The sequence below is a fragment of the Chenopodium album genome, chromosome 5 (genome assembly GCF_948465745.1).
Source record: "Chenopodium album chromosome 5, dcCheAlbu1.1, whole genome shotgun sequence".
Classification (NCBI taxonomy): Eukaryota; Viridiplantae; Streptophyta; class Magnoliopsida; order Caryophyllales; family Amaranthaceae; genus Chenopodium; species Chenopodium album.
The window spans coordinates 60,791,261-60,805,946 of record NC_137838.1 but is presented as its reverse complement, the minus strand read 5'-3'; the positions used below and the strand labels follow the sequence as shown (position 1 = coordinate 60,805,946).

At 43.8% G+C, this 14,686-nt stretch overlaps 1 non-coding gene across 1 annotated transcript; it reads left to right on the top strand.

Moving 5' to 3' along the window:
* The first annotated feature begins 2,189 nt into the window (after positions 1 to 2,189).
* Positions 2,190 to 2,295, top strand: LOC145633488 (small nucleolar RNA R71). Its single transcript, XR_014112812.1, has one exon. It is a non-coding gene; the product is annotated as a small nucleolar RNA R71 (small nucleolar RNA).
* The last annotated feature ends 12,391 nt before the right edge of the window (positions 2,296 to 14,686 follow it).

Sequence of the window (14,686 nt, the reverse complement as noted above, 5' to 3'; positions counted from 1 at the left end):
CTTCAACTTGAAAGAGGTCATGAATGTAAGGAGCTTCTTCTTCCATGCTCGCGCCCTTGCACTCCTTGCTTTCCTCAAGCAAATCCTCATAGAATTGTATGTCTTCTTTGTGAGTACCTATCTGATTCATTCAACAACACACTTTCAAGGGGATCATTAGTGGCATGCAAGTGGGAGCGAGAAAATTCATCAAGAACCGTATCAAGAATATCTACCCTAAAGCATTCACCACTTGAGGAGGGTTGTTGCATGACATTGTTCAAATAAAACTCAATAGAATCATTGTCAATTTTCAAGGATATCTTCCCCTCCTTCACATCGATGATAGCTCTAGAAGTGGCTAGAAATGGCCTACCCAAAATTATAGGAATCCTCTCATCCTCATCCATTTCTAGCACATAGAAATCCACGGGGAATGTGAACTTTCCTACCCTAAGGGGAATGTCCTCAACTTTGCCCATGGGGAACTTAACGGAACGGTCCGCTAGTTGGAGAGTAATGTTAGTGGGAGAGAGGGTTCCTACACTAAGCTTTTGGTAGACGGAATAGGGCATGAGACTCACACTTGCTCCTAAGTCACACAAGGCTTTATCAAATTCAATGCCATTGATAGAGCAAGGGATGGAAAAGTTACCCGGATCTTTCAATTTGGTAGGTAGTTTGTTGGAAAGAATTGCACTACAATTGGCGGTTAAACTCACCGTCTCACACTCCCTTCTCCCACTCAAAATATCTTTCAAAAATTTGGAATAGTGGGGCATTTGCTTCATAGCATCAACAAAAGGGACGGAGATATGCAAATTCTTAATGACTTTAAAAAACTTCCCAAATTGGGCATCAAGTTTAGCTCTCACAAATCGTTGTGGAAAGGGTAGCTTCTCCTCTCTAGGTTGGCGATTTAGGGGCAAGGGGGTGGCTTCTTTTTCCTTGAGCACCTCAACATGTTTTTCTTTTTCAACACTTAATGGCTCATTGGGTTTTTCACCCTCATTCTCTAACTCCGCCTCTTCTTGGGGTTCTTCCTCAATTAAAGGGTCACTCCCTACTACCTTCCCACTCCTTGTTGTCACGGCATACAAAGGTTTTGGGTTGACTCCTTGACTTGGGATGTGAGAAGAAGAAGGAGAAGAAGAAGAAGGGGATGAATTAGATGCAAGTTGAGCAATTTGAGTCTCAAGCATTTTCATATGAGCATTAGTTCGTTTTTGAGCCTCTTCATGTTTCTTTTGATCCTCCTCACGCATTTTTAAAAGAGCATCTAATTTAGCCATCACGGGATCTATTGGAGGGGCTTCAATTTGAAGAGGTTGTTGAGGTGGAGGAAGTTGGGGTTGATGGAAACCCGGAGGCCTATTAGTTTGGGCATAGTTAGAAGCAAATTGGCCCCTATTGCCTCCGGTGCCTTGGTTAGGAACATTGATTTGTTGATTATTTCCCGTGTTACCTTGGTCACCAAAATTTTGATTTTGATGTTCTTGGTATCGGGGATTAGGTTGTTGGTTTTGATTACCATACCCTCTTTGGTTAGAGTAGCCTCTTCCATTGAAATTGGAAGGGCCTCCCCCACTATGGTATTGGTTATCATAACCACCACCATTTTGGTTCCAACCACGGTTTCCACCTTGATTCCAATTCCGCATTTGATTGGAGTTTGGCCTCAAGTTTCCTACATTTCCCATTCTAGGAGCAAAATTCATAGCATTGACATTTTCCATATTACTATCATGTTCATGGGAAGGGGTTGAACTTCACAAGCATAGACACATTGAGAGGTATCATGATCATAGGTTTCACAATTAGAACAAAACATGCACCCTTGGGGCATTGTATTGTAAGAAGAGGGGGAGGAAGTATCCATACCATTGCCTCCCTTGGTTGAAGGGGAGATATTACCATGAGGGTTGGACCTTTCTTTCATCAATTCATCCATTTGCTTGGTCATTTTGGAGATTTGGGTAGAAAGGTTGTTGATTGCGTTGGCTTGCTCCAATGCATAAACGCCCTTGCTGGAAGTAGCATCCCTTTCTCCTTCGTACCAATCATCGTAGTGCTTTGCGGCTTCCTCTATAATACACTCCACTTCATGCTCTCCTTTGTTCATAATTGGACCACCGGCCGCGGCGTCTAGGCTTGTTCTTCCTTGAGGTGTGAGACCTCCATAGAAAGTGTGAATGAGTTGATACTTGGGTATCCCATGGTGTGGGCATTGACGTTGAAGCTCTTTGTATCGTTCCCATGCCGCACTTAGAGACTCACCACTCTTTTGGCGAAAACCTTGAATCAAAGACCGAGCCTCGGCGGTCTTCCTATGGTTATAAAACCTCCTCAAGAAAGCCGTAGTCACTTGGTCCCATGTCGTGAGAGAATTAGGGGGCACCTCCTTCTCTAGCCATTCTAAACCTCTCCCAATTAGCGAAAATGGAAACATTTTGAGGCGAATATATTCTTGAGTCACTCCATTGGCCTTTATTGTGTCACAATATTTCTCAAACTCTTTTAGGTGCTCATGAGGACTCTCAAACTTTCCACCCGAGAATTGTTTCCTCTCAATCAAGGCAATCAAATTAGGCTTGATCTCGAAATTGTTGGCTTGAGTAGTAGGAGTTAGGATCCCACTTTGCGCTCTAAAAGCTTCGGGGGCCCCAAGACGACTCAAAGGCGTATTCTCTCCCATTTTAGAACCTTCTTTACTTTCAAACTTATAGGTTGAGAAAGGGTTGATTTCTGAATTAGAAGATGATTTAGGGCTATCTAATTCTTCACTTGAGGGTGAAGAGGGTGGAGTATCTTCTAATTCCCTTACTCCTCTCGTTGGAGTGCGGGAATTTCTACTCCTTGCTCTTGCTTCTCTTCGAAGTAGGGACAAAGACCTCTCTAGCTCTAGATCGATGGGAATTAAAGATCTTGAGCGGGTTCGTCCTCTGTTCATACAACAAAGCTAAGAAGAACGTAAGCACTGACAAGTAACAAAAGTAGCAAACACTAACAAATAAAGGTGAGATAGTCTTAAACAAGCAATGAAATAGCAATGGAAACCGTCTCCCCGGCAACGGCGCCAATTTGACAAGGGAATAATCGTGTCGTTGAGCGACTACACCTAAGTCAAATTGATTTATAACGTTCTACCAACCTAATACGTGTATAGGGTAAATAGAGGGGTCGAACCACAGGGAGACATGCATAAACACCGCATTCACTACTTAAGACTTTAAGCTATCTCGGAACAAGAAGTATGAATAACTAAGAGATTAAACTAAGGATTAAGAATGATTAAAGATCAATATAACTAAACACTAAGGGAAGTGGGTAGATGTAGATGTCACTTGATCATGCAATAACACAGAAGCAAAGCAATGGTAAACTAAGCATGCAAGAATATCGAAATAAAGCTCGATCTAACCGCCTTCCGGGGTTAATCGATTTCTCCTAACATAGCCTCTATGTTTCCACATTAGAACCATATATTAGAAGGTGCAAACAAAGAATTATCGATAGTAATGAATCTCAACTAAGTCAACTTCCGTTACTTGTTAGTAAAGATTCATCTTTGATCAACTAACAATGTGCACTTGCAAGAAAGACCAAAGAATATCAAGTATACAAAGACTTTAATCACCATTAACATAACCCCAACATCATAAGCATGAATCAATTAACAACTACACCATCCCCACACCCTTGGCTAGGTGACTACTCACAAATCATATTGAAGACAATATCAATCATCAAATCAATAAGCATCAACATGATCAATAAGCAAAGAAGGAAAATAAAAATAAGCAAACAAAACTAGATACAAAAATAAAGAAAGAGAGTAAGAGATTGCTCATTAATTGAAAATGAAGATTTACAAAGATTCAATCAAGCTCCTTCTTCAATATCCAAGTTCATCAATGGAAATCCACACTTTCTCTCTCTACTAATGAAGTTTCTCTCTCTAGATTAAGCTAAAAATGTAGAAAATTAAAACTAAGTTAATCTCCCCCAAAACGTTCTAAAAAAGGGACTTATATAGTCCGTACAGAGTCAGCTGAGAAAAGGAGAGGTCCGACCGAACAAATGGGAAGGTTCGGCCGGACTACAGGGTAGGTTCGGCCGAACCATGGGTAGGTTCGGTCGAACCTCCCTGATCCTGGTCTGGTCGAACTCCTGTGGTTCGGCCACTCCTGCAAAACTGCCAATTTTCATCTTGCCCCTGCCTCGAAGTTCGGCCGAACCACTGAGCAGGTTCGGCCACACCTTGGTTCGGCCACACCATCAAGAGGTTCGGCCGAACCTCTTCTGAATCATGCTTCCTCTAGCTTCCTTTGAGCTTAGCTTCCTCCTCTTGAAAATCTCGATGGTTCCTACAAAGCATAAGCATGAAAAGCACAATAAGAACAAAGCGGGAAGACTAAGAAAAGGGAGGATAAAGGAGAAAGAAAAGAGAAAGCAAAGCTAAGTAAAAATGCTTAGAAAGAGGGCCAAACAAGTGCAAACGAGGGGAGAATCCTTAGAGAAAAAGGATAAAAGAGTGGCATAAATGCCACTCATCAGACACCGCGAGTTTTAGAAAAAAAAACTCACTTCCATGGTTTGGTGAATTCAACATCTCGGATGTACCCTTTGTTGCCAGGAGCGTTCAATCGGGTAGATGGAGCATGAATTCCCAGTGGGTTATGTCCATATGTAGAACACATATGGGTTTCAGAAAAATGAGAAAAAATTCAATGAGGAAGTAGGATCGAGCAAACAATACGAAAAACCGGTCGAAATTAGAACGCATATTTCTGGCTCGGTATTGGGGGAAATTGGCGCCAGCAAACAGAGACTGGCGCCAACTTTTAACTGTAGCACCTGGCGCCAATACTGGCGTTTGGCGCTACGGCTAAAAGTGTGGCGCCAAGCTCTGGCCCCTAACGCTACTTCCCACATGCCTCAGCAGCTTTCTGTGCTCAATAAAATCTTCAAGTTTCGCGCGAGTGGATGGGACACCGCGAGTTTTAGAAAAAAAAACTCACTTCCATGGTTTGGTGAATTCAACATCTCGGATGTACCCTTTGTTGCCAGGAGCGTTCAATCGGGTAGATGGAGCATGAATTCCCAGAGGGTTATGTCCATATGTAGAACACATATGGGTTTCAGAAAAATGAGAAAAAATTCAATCAGGAAGTAGGATCGAGCAAACAATACGAAAAACCGGTCGAAATTAGAACGCATATTTCTGGCTCGGTATTGGGGGAAATTGGCGCCAGCAAACAGAGACTGGCGCCAACTTTTAACTGTAGCGCCTGGCGCCAATACTGGCGTCTGGCGCTACGGCTAAAAGTGTGGCGCCAAGCTCTAGCCCCTGACGCTACTTCCCACATGCCTCAGCAGCTTTCTGTGCTCAATAAAATCTTCAAGTTTCGCGCGGTGTTATTAGAAAAGTGAGAAAAAATTCAATCAGGAAGTAGGATCGAGCAAACAATACGAAAAACCGGTCGAAATTAGAACGCATATTTCTGGCTCGGTATTGGGGGAAATTAGCGCCAGCAAACAGAGACTGGCGCCAACTTTTAACTGTAGCGCCTGGCGCCAATACTGGCGTCTGGCGCTACGGCTAAAAGTGTGGCGCCAAGCTCTGGCCCCTGACACTACTTCCCACATGCCTCAGCAGCTTTCTGTGCTCAATAAAATCTTCAAGTTTCGCGCGGTGTTATTTCAGTCCTAGTTGTGAAAGACATTTCCCAAATTTCCTACGTGTAAAATCCTATATTTTTGACTCATTACGGATGGTCTTTCCAATGAGAACCTTTTTATGCATATGACAATAATGTTAATCAAAATTACGCACATGAAATACTTAGAACTTTTCGAGTCTCATCCACTCATTCTAAATCATTGCCGAAACAAATTCAGGAATTAAAATAGACATCCTCCCCAGTGGAGTCGCCAAAAATTGTGGGGAATAATTCAAGCCTTTAAAATCCCACTAGCTTGAACCCCACTGTGATCATACACTAAAGTACGGTGGCGTCCAAAAGGGAAGAAGATAGAGCAAAAGAGTCGCCAACAAGTTTTTAAGGAACTTGTAAACCGTTCACGAGGTGAAAGTTACACCCCTTAACGATCCAAGAGATCGTCAACTCCATAAGGTCATGAACCAAATAAGGGTCCGGGGATGAAGGTACAAATCCAACCTAAAAGAGATTGAACCTGCCCTAATAATAGGCCTCTACTTTATTCTGATCGTATTCATGTGCGCTTTCTAATTAACATGCAATCAATAGGATTAACCCTAAACCTGTTTAATCTATGTTGGTTGAATTTAATGCACAAATAAACTATTATTGGCGATCACTTGAATTATAATCATATTAACCCTAACAAGATTATTAATTTCTTATTAAGCGCGATTACAAGTACAAATTCCCTTTAAACATGCAATAAAGGTGATCAAGCAATAAAGAATAAAAATCAAGCAACATAATCAATTATGAATAAAATAATCATGAACAATAACGAATATCATGATCATAGCAATCATAATTATAACAATATTCATGTTAAAGCATAATAAAAGTAAGATCCTAGGCATGATACTAACAAGATTAATAACAAACCCTAGCATGTCACTAAGCAATAAAAATCAAATCTTTAATCCTAACATGATACTAACATGAATTAATATTAGGAAGAGAATAAAAGGAATCATACTTTTAATCATACTTAATATTAAAGTTACCCTAGACATGATACTAGGAATCAAAATAACAATCTAAGCATGATTTCTACATCGTAATATCAATTAAACCATTAAAATACTTACTTGGTTGCCTCGTACCTCTTTCTAATAACAAAACACACACATTAGTAACTTCAAGGAAAATAAAAATAATCAAAGCAATTAAATTAAATAATTGAAATAAAGATTTGGGACCAAACCCTCAGAAATTAAAACCTTTCACGTCTAGGGCGAAGACAACTTCGAATATGGCTAGGTGTTTCTAGATCTAATGAATGCGGAATTTTGTATTTGAGAAAAGGCTAGTTTAGAAAAAGAGAGAGAAAATAATCAATAAAATCTTGATGAGAGTTGGTGATTGAAAAAGGGGAGATATGACCTCTATATATAGGAAAAAAAGAGAGTCGAAGAATTAAGAAAAGCATCCAAATTCGAATCGAAATAAAACTCGTAGACAGCAGTGTTTGCGGATTTTGTTTTTATCATATCTTTTGATCCAAGAATCGGAATAAGATGAATAAGATGTCGTTGGAAAGATCTTGAAGTCTACTTTCTAACCCAATTAGAATCAGATTAAAATATATTGTAGAATAAAAGATATGAACGAAATAGTGAGACGGTGTCAGTTTTGGATAGAGTTTGATATCTTATTCATATCTTTTCCGTTATAGCTCGGAATTATTATTATAATATATCATTGGAAAGATAATTTCAAGATCTATCCAACCATATAAAATTTGGATAAAAAATATGAGGCACAAAAATAATATCTGACTGTCTTTGAACATGTTTAAATCCGAATAGAATTAGGACTTTAAAAAAGGAAAGTTTTATAAAAAAGGAAAGTTTATATTTAAATCAAATTCCTTAATCTTATCTTTTCAAAAAAGGATAATTAAGATATTTTAGAAACTTATAGAAGATTCTAATCAATCCTAATTAGTTTAGGAATAGGATTAAACCTTTGGACCCTCCTCATGATCATTGGGTCGTAGGCAAAATCCGGTTTGGGCCCAGTTTAGTATATTGGCCATAATTTCCTCAATATTCATCGGAATTGGGCTTATAATATATCGTTGGAAAGGTCTTTTCAAGTCCCATCCAACTACACCATTATTGGACCCTTATCATGGACCAAACTAAACTGGAATGGACGGTTTCATAAAATAGAGTGGGTTTTCGAAAACAGAAAGAAAGAATTTTAACAAAAAACTAACCGCAACACTAGACTTTTCCCACCTTCACCTCATTCGATTATGGTTCGACGTGAAAGGTATTCATCAGTGGGTTTGGTTTTGGGGAGACACAAATGGGTGTCTACACTGTCCCTCATGCTCATCAAGTATGAGAGGGATGACGGCTCTGTTGGTTCCTTGAATTGGGATCAGAAGACGGCCCGAGAGTGCTATCTCTCAGCCGTCCGAGATACCGTGGCCCCAGGCGGCCAGGAACCAATAGACCTTGACAATGTCAAGGATGCCGACCCAGCTCCTGCCCCACCAGCAGCCGGAAAGAAAAGAAAAGCACCTCTGCTGGTGAAGGTGAAGAAAGAGAAAAAATAGCACTCACTGACCGGTGAACGGTCAGATGAGCTCCGTCCCCAACCGGCTGGCGAAAGCATTGATCTCGTTCTGGATGACGGCCGTCCAGAACGTACTGTTAAGGTTGGGACGGTTGCTCATGCTACCTTGGGTGCAAGCTTGCACCTTCTGCTGAAGGAATTCAAAGACATTTTTGCCTTTGAAGTGGAAGAGATGCCAGGCGTCAGCCCGGATCTTGTTGTCCACAAGCTCGCCGTGGATCCAAAAAAGAAGCCCATCCGACAAAAGAAAAGAAACCACGGCGAGGAAAGAAGTCAGGCGGTAGCTGCTGAAGTCAAAAAGCTGCTAGACGCCAGGTTCATTCGGCCATGTAATTTTCCCGACTGGGTGGCCAATGTGGTCCTTGTTAAGAAACCGAATGGGACCTGGCGCATGTGTGTTGATTACACAGACCTCAACAAGGCGTGTCCAAAGGACAGTTACCCACTTCCAAAGATCGACAGTCTGGTCGATTCTACAGCCGGTCACGCCTTGATGAGCTTTATGGATGCCTACTCCGGCTTCCATCAGATACCCCTGTGGAAGAAAGATCAAGAGAAGACGACCTTCGACACTGATCAGGGGCTATTTTGTTATACTGTGATGCCGTTTGGCTTGAAAAATGCGCCTGCCACTTTCCAACGGATGATTAATACGGTCTTCATTAATCAAATTGGGAGGAATGTGGAGGCGTACATTGATGACATGATAGGCGGATCACGTTGCTGATCTCCGAGAAACCTTCACCACACTCAGGCAGCATAAGGTTATGTTAAATCCAAAGAAATGCGTCTTTGGTGTTGAGTCTGGGAAGTTTCTCGGGTTCCTGATTGATCAAAGGGGGATAGAGGCTAACCCCGAAAAGATACAGGCGGTAATTGACATGAAGTCACCCCGTTCTATCAAGGAAGTTCAGAGACTCACCGGTTGTCTGGCCTCCTTGGGGAGGTTCCTCAGCCGGTCAGGCGACAAATGCCTCTACTTCTTCCAAGCAATCAGGAAGAAGACCAGATTTGAATGGGGGGATGATGCTGAGGCGGCGTTCCAGAGGTTGAAAGAGCATTTACATTCTCTGCCTAGGTTGGTAAGTCCTTTGCCTAGGGAGACGTTGTACATGTACTTAGCCGTCTCAGACCATGCCCTCAGTGCCGTTCTCCTTGCTGAGCGAGACGGCGTGCAGCTCCCGGTTTACTTCATTAGCCATGTTCTTAAAAATGCTTAACTCCGGTACCCCATGGTTGAAAAATTTGGCCTTGCTTTGTATATGGAATTCAAAAAATTGAAGCCTTACTTTTTGGCACATCCGGTGGTGATCTACACGGACCAGCCACTCAAGCGACCAATGTCTACCTTGGACTCATCCGGGAGAATGTTGAAATGGGCTATTGAAATGCAAAGTCTTGAAATCACTTACGAACCAAGAAAGACAGTGAAAGGTCAGGCGTTTGCCGACTTCATTGTTGAAATGACTCGTCCGGTGGCTCCGGATAATCTTGATCAGGTTTGGAAAGTGTATGTAGACGGGAGCTCTACAAAGAACGGCTGTGGTGCAGGCGTAATTTATGAGTCTCCTGAAGGAGACAGATTTGAGTATGCACTAAGCTTCAAGTTTCAGACGTCTAACAATGAGGCGGAATATGAAGCCCTGCTAGCCGGCATACGCATGTGTAAGGCGGCGGGGGCCATGAAAATTGACGCCTACTCTGATTCTCAATTGGTTGTTAGCCAGTACGAGGGAAGTTATGAGGCTACCCATCCGGCTATGATCAAATATCTTCAGGCAGTCAAAGAGGAGGCCGGGGCACTTGAGGAATTTCGGCTGAACTAAGTGCCTAGGTCTGAAAACAACCAGGCGGATGCGTTGTCAAAACTGGCATCTTCCGCCTGCCATGATACGCCTCGGTCTGTCTTTTGGGAAGTTCTGGAAAAGAGAAGCATCTATGAAGATCCCTTGGAGTTCTGGACCGAAGCTCTACCTGGATGGATGGCATCCGGGCTTATCTTTCAGACGGCACACTTCCTGATTCGCCACAGGAAGCAGCCGTCCTGAAGAAGCGAGCTGCAAGCTTCGAGTTGAGAAATGGAGAACTCTTCAAGGCGGGGTTTCTTAAACCCCTGTTGAAGTGTGTCACCCCATAAAAGGGGAGGGAAGTTCTCGAAGACTTGCACTCGGGATTCTGCGCCTCTTACATAGGCGGCAGGTCCCTAGCCGTCAGAGCCAGACGACATTATTTTTGGCCCACTCTTGAGGCAGACGCCAAGGAGTTGGTTAAGAAATGTGACAAGTGCCAAAAGTTTGGCAAACTTATTCATCGTCCGGCTATTGATCTGACGGCCATCCACAGCCCAATCCCGTTTGCAACATGGGGCATGGATATTCTAGGTCCTTACACGCCTGCTCCAGGCGGAAAGCGTTACATCTTAGTGGCTGTAGATTATTTCACCAAGTGGGTTAAGGCTGAGGCGGTTAAAAACATCTAAACCTCAGACGTAATTTCCTTCATCTGGAAGAATGTTATCACCCGGTACGGGGTACCTATGTCTATGGTGTTTGATAATGGTCCTCAGTTTGAGACGCCTCAGCTAAAAACTTGGTTGGGAGATCAGGGGATCTCAAGTTGTTTTGCATCTGTTGGCCGGCCCCAAGCAAACAGCCAAGTTGAAGCCTTCAACAAACTCATCTCAGTCGGAATTAAGAAGAAAATAGAAAGAGTCGGTGGCTTGTGGGCAGAAGAGTTAATCCATGTCCTATGGGCCATCCGGACAACAGAAAAAGGGGCAACCGGTGAAACCCCATTTCTCATGGTTTACGGTGCTGAAGCCGTCTTGACCATCGAACGTTACGAGCCGACTCTCAGAGTCATGCTGTATGATGAAGAGGCAAACTGGGAAGCAATGCGCCTGGCATTGGACTCACTCCCAGAACGCAGGGGCAATGCCGCCTTGCGTCATGAGATTTACCGTTTGAGAATGACTAGAGCCTACAACAAAAAAGTACACAAGCGTCCTCTAAAAGTTGACGACTTGGTATTACGGAAAATGGAGGCAACCGGTAGGGCCAATGAGCTGGGAAAGCTAACTCCAAATTGGGAAGGCCCCTACCGGATCTATGAAGAAGTAAGGGACGGCACCTACCGCCTGGAAACCCTAGACGGCAAACGCCTGCCTAGAACTTGGAATGTAGACAACCTGAAAAAGTACTACTTCTGAGAATGTAAATTTTTGTAAACAAATCAATGAAATCAGATCTTGTTTGCAAATTGAGTTATTTGTTGATTATCCATCCGGGTAATACCCAGGCGGGTTCTTCTTTACTTAACTAAGTTTGGCACTTAGTAAAGGTTACATTTGTTGGACCGCCTGGGTAATACTCGGATCCCTTGTTTATTTAAGTTTGATACTTTGTTTATACAACCGCCTGATTATCCGTCTGGGTAATACCCAGACTGACCCGCTTGTTTAAAAAACTAAGTTCGATACTTAGTGTGGATTAAATACTCCGACTAAAAACTAAGCACAAAAACGTTTAGTGGCTATACAACCGGTCTCAAACAAGACCAGAGGCCAAAATGGCCGGATGGTTGTTCATTTTATAAAATCGCCTGTCCCAACATGGACAAAGGCGTCCGGCGACATCCCTCTGGGTGCAATCGTCGCAGAGAACAAACTATTTGTTGGTTCTACGTATCCATGCAGACGGCAAAAATTGAACGACCAAATTGGTCAACTCATAGTCGTTTGACCAAAATAACCTACGAAGAACGAATAAGTTTCCAGATACCGGATTCCCATAAGGCGTCAGTCGGTCACCGGCTGAAGTTCTCACTTAAGTTATTTATACCAAAATTGCGCCTCACCCCAATTGGGGCAAAGGAGTTGTTCAATGGCTATGAAATCTCAACCAAGACGGACATACGCCGTTTGTGTAGTGACCGAAACACCTGTTGGTGTACGACTGTGCACTTGGTTTGGGGCAATCACTACTGTGATTGATTGACTTACAAACATATCATGCTCTTTGCAGCATCAGACGTTTTCAAGTCAATCAACCAACTCCACTTGAAACCAATTACACAGCCGTCTAAGGTCAAGGACAGCCAGACTATTGACTAGTTAGGCAAGAAATCGCCGCATGCTTTTGATAAGTTAGGCAAAAATTAAAATTTGCACAAAATAAAAATTCAAATGCAAAATGATTAAAACCGACTCAGTCGGTGCATTTCATAAAAGTCCATCCAACCAAACGGCTGTAATGGATCAAATGTTAACCGGACCCCGTCCGGGAGAAAGAAATTGTTAATTAACCCGGCTCCTTAGCCGGTAAATACAAGGATACACGGCACGCAGGCCGGAAATAGCAAGTTTTGGCATACAGCCGCTGAATAAAAGAAAAATGAAAAAAGCAGAGATTGGCATACTGCCGCTGAGGGATCACTTCTGGCCTGCAGACGGAGCCTCCTGGTCCTCCCCCTTCTCCTCATCATCTGAGGGAATTTCCTGCGCTTCACCAGGACCAGGAAGCTCAGGCGCAGACGGCTCATTGGAGTTGACCCAGGCTTCAAAGGAGGCAGGCTCTGGCTCACCTTGCTCTCTTAAGTACACCACGTACTCGGCATAGCTGTGCGCCAGTGCCTAGATGCTATAATCCGTGTCTGGGTACAAGGCAGCCCAAGCAATCTTCATACGGGCGTCATTATCAGCATCACTTTCAGCAACAAGGCGGTTTTGCTCCGCCTCCAGGGTTGCTGCAAAGTTTGTCTGAGCTTGAGCAGCATCCTTCTCCAGCCTCTCAACCTTGGTCTTCAGTTTGCCAAGGTCCGTCTAGGCCTTCTTGAGCGCCTCATTAGCCTGTTTGGCGCTCTCGTCTGCCTTTTTCTAGGCCTCCTCCGCCCCCTTCTTGGCCGTCTCAGCATCCGTCGCCCGCTGGTTGGCCGCCTTCAGATCTAGCTCCAGCTGCTGGAGTTTAGACGCCTGTGTCATAATTATTTCTTTAGTTTCAAGTTCATTTACGATAGTTGAGTATAAAGCAACATTATCAGCGTCTGTGGCGGACTTCTTAGCCCTTTTTACCTATTCCCGTTTGCGGGAATAAGGACGCTTGAGCCCGTCCACCCGCAGCATAGCCTGCAAAGAGTCAGGCGGTATAAGTATCTCAGGCGGGATAAAATACTTGGAAAAAATAGAATTGAATTGACAAGTTTCTTACCTCAGCCAGAAGGGATAGAATGCGTTCAAGATTGAACGTCTCTATCCCAGGGATATTGTCCTTATCCCTCTTCCGGACGGCTTCCAGCATGGCCTTGGCATGCTTCTGGACGTCTGGCCAGCGGGGAGATTGATCTGCACCACAATCAATAGGTGATGAGTGCGAAACTAAGGCAGCACCTATTTGTAGCCGGTCGTCTGAGGATGACGTCTGTTGGGAGTGGGATTTCACCCGCAAAGGCCACCCCAGCTCAAGCGGGGATTCAAAAGGGTTCTTACCTTCAGAGCCGGCCAAGCGGGTACAGCTTGCAGGCGTGGAGAACCCCCCCGTTGCTGTAATGGGGTTAACGAGATCAAGGCACAAGCTGCCGCCTATCTTCTCGTTTCACCCCGCTATCCGCATCTGTTGATGCCCGGCTGAGGCGCCAGGAGTCGACGCGGAGGCGGCCTTCTTTATTTTGTTGAGAATGGCTGGGGCCTCCTCCCTAGCCCGTTTGAGATTCTTCTCAAACAATTTCCCAACTTCTCCTCCCTGCGAAAAATAAACAAGTCAAAGTTAGCATGCGGAAAAGATAGTTTTTAAAATCAACTTAAGAAAGGGTCAGGCGCTCAATACCTTGGCCCTGAGCTCGGCCGCAGCTTTCTCCGCAAGATCTTTGCGGATGGTCGCAGAAGACCGCTTGGGAGTTTTCTCCGACTGCAACATGTTTAATGCTTCTTCTGCAAAAAGAAAGAAATTGGTCAATATCATAAATCAATGCCGATAGAAAAATACTACAGACGGTATGAACTCAGGTGCATATGTTTATTAAACATGTGCCCTAGCCCGCAGGCGGCTAGGAAACATTCATCCCTGAACCAGGCGCTCTTGGGAATCCAATTCTTAGGGAATTTTATTGTTTCCCCGGTTGACAGAGTTTCGTCTGTGAGGCCGAAAAAGTCTGCCTCAATTATTTTGTCAAAATCTTCCTCTGGGATCCGGGGAAGAGCGCACTTCCTGCCCAACAAGTCAGGCTTCTTATTGTACAGACGGAATTCATAATTTTCCCGTCTGGTTGGGGCTGACATCAGGTAGAACCTGTGCTTCCAGCCATCGAATTTTGAGACCTTGTCCAAGGTCATCATGTATTGCGGCTGCGTGGTTAGAGTGTACCATGCCCTCCAACCGCCTGGGCTTTTTCTTAGGTAGTGCATG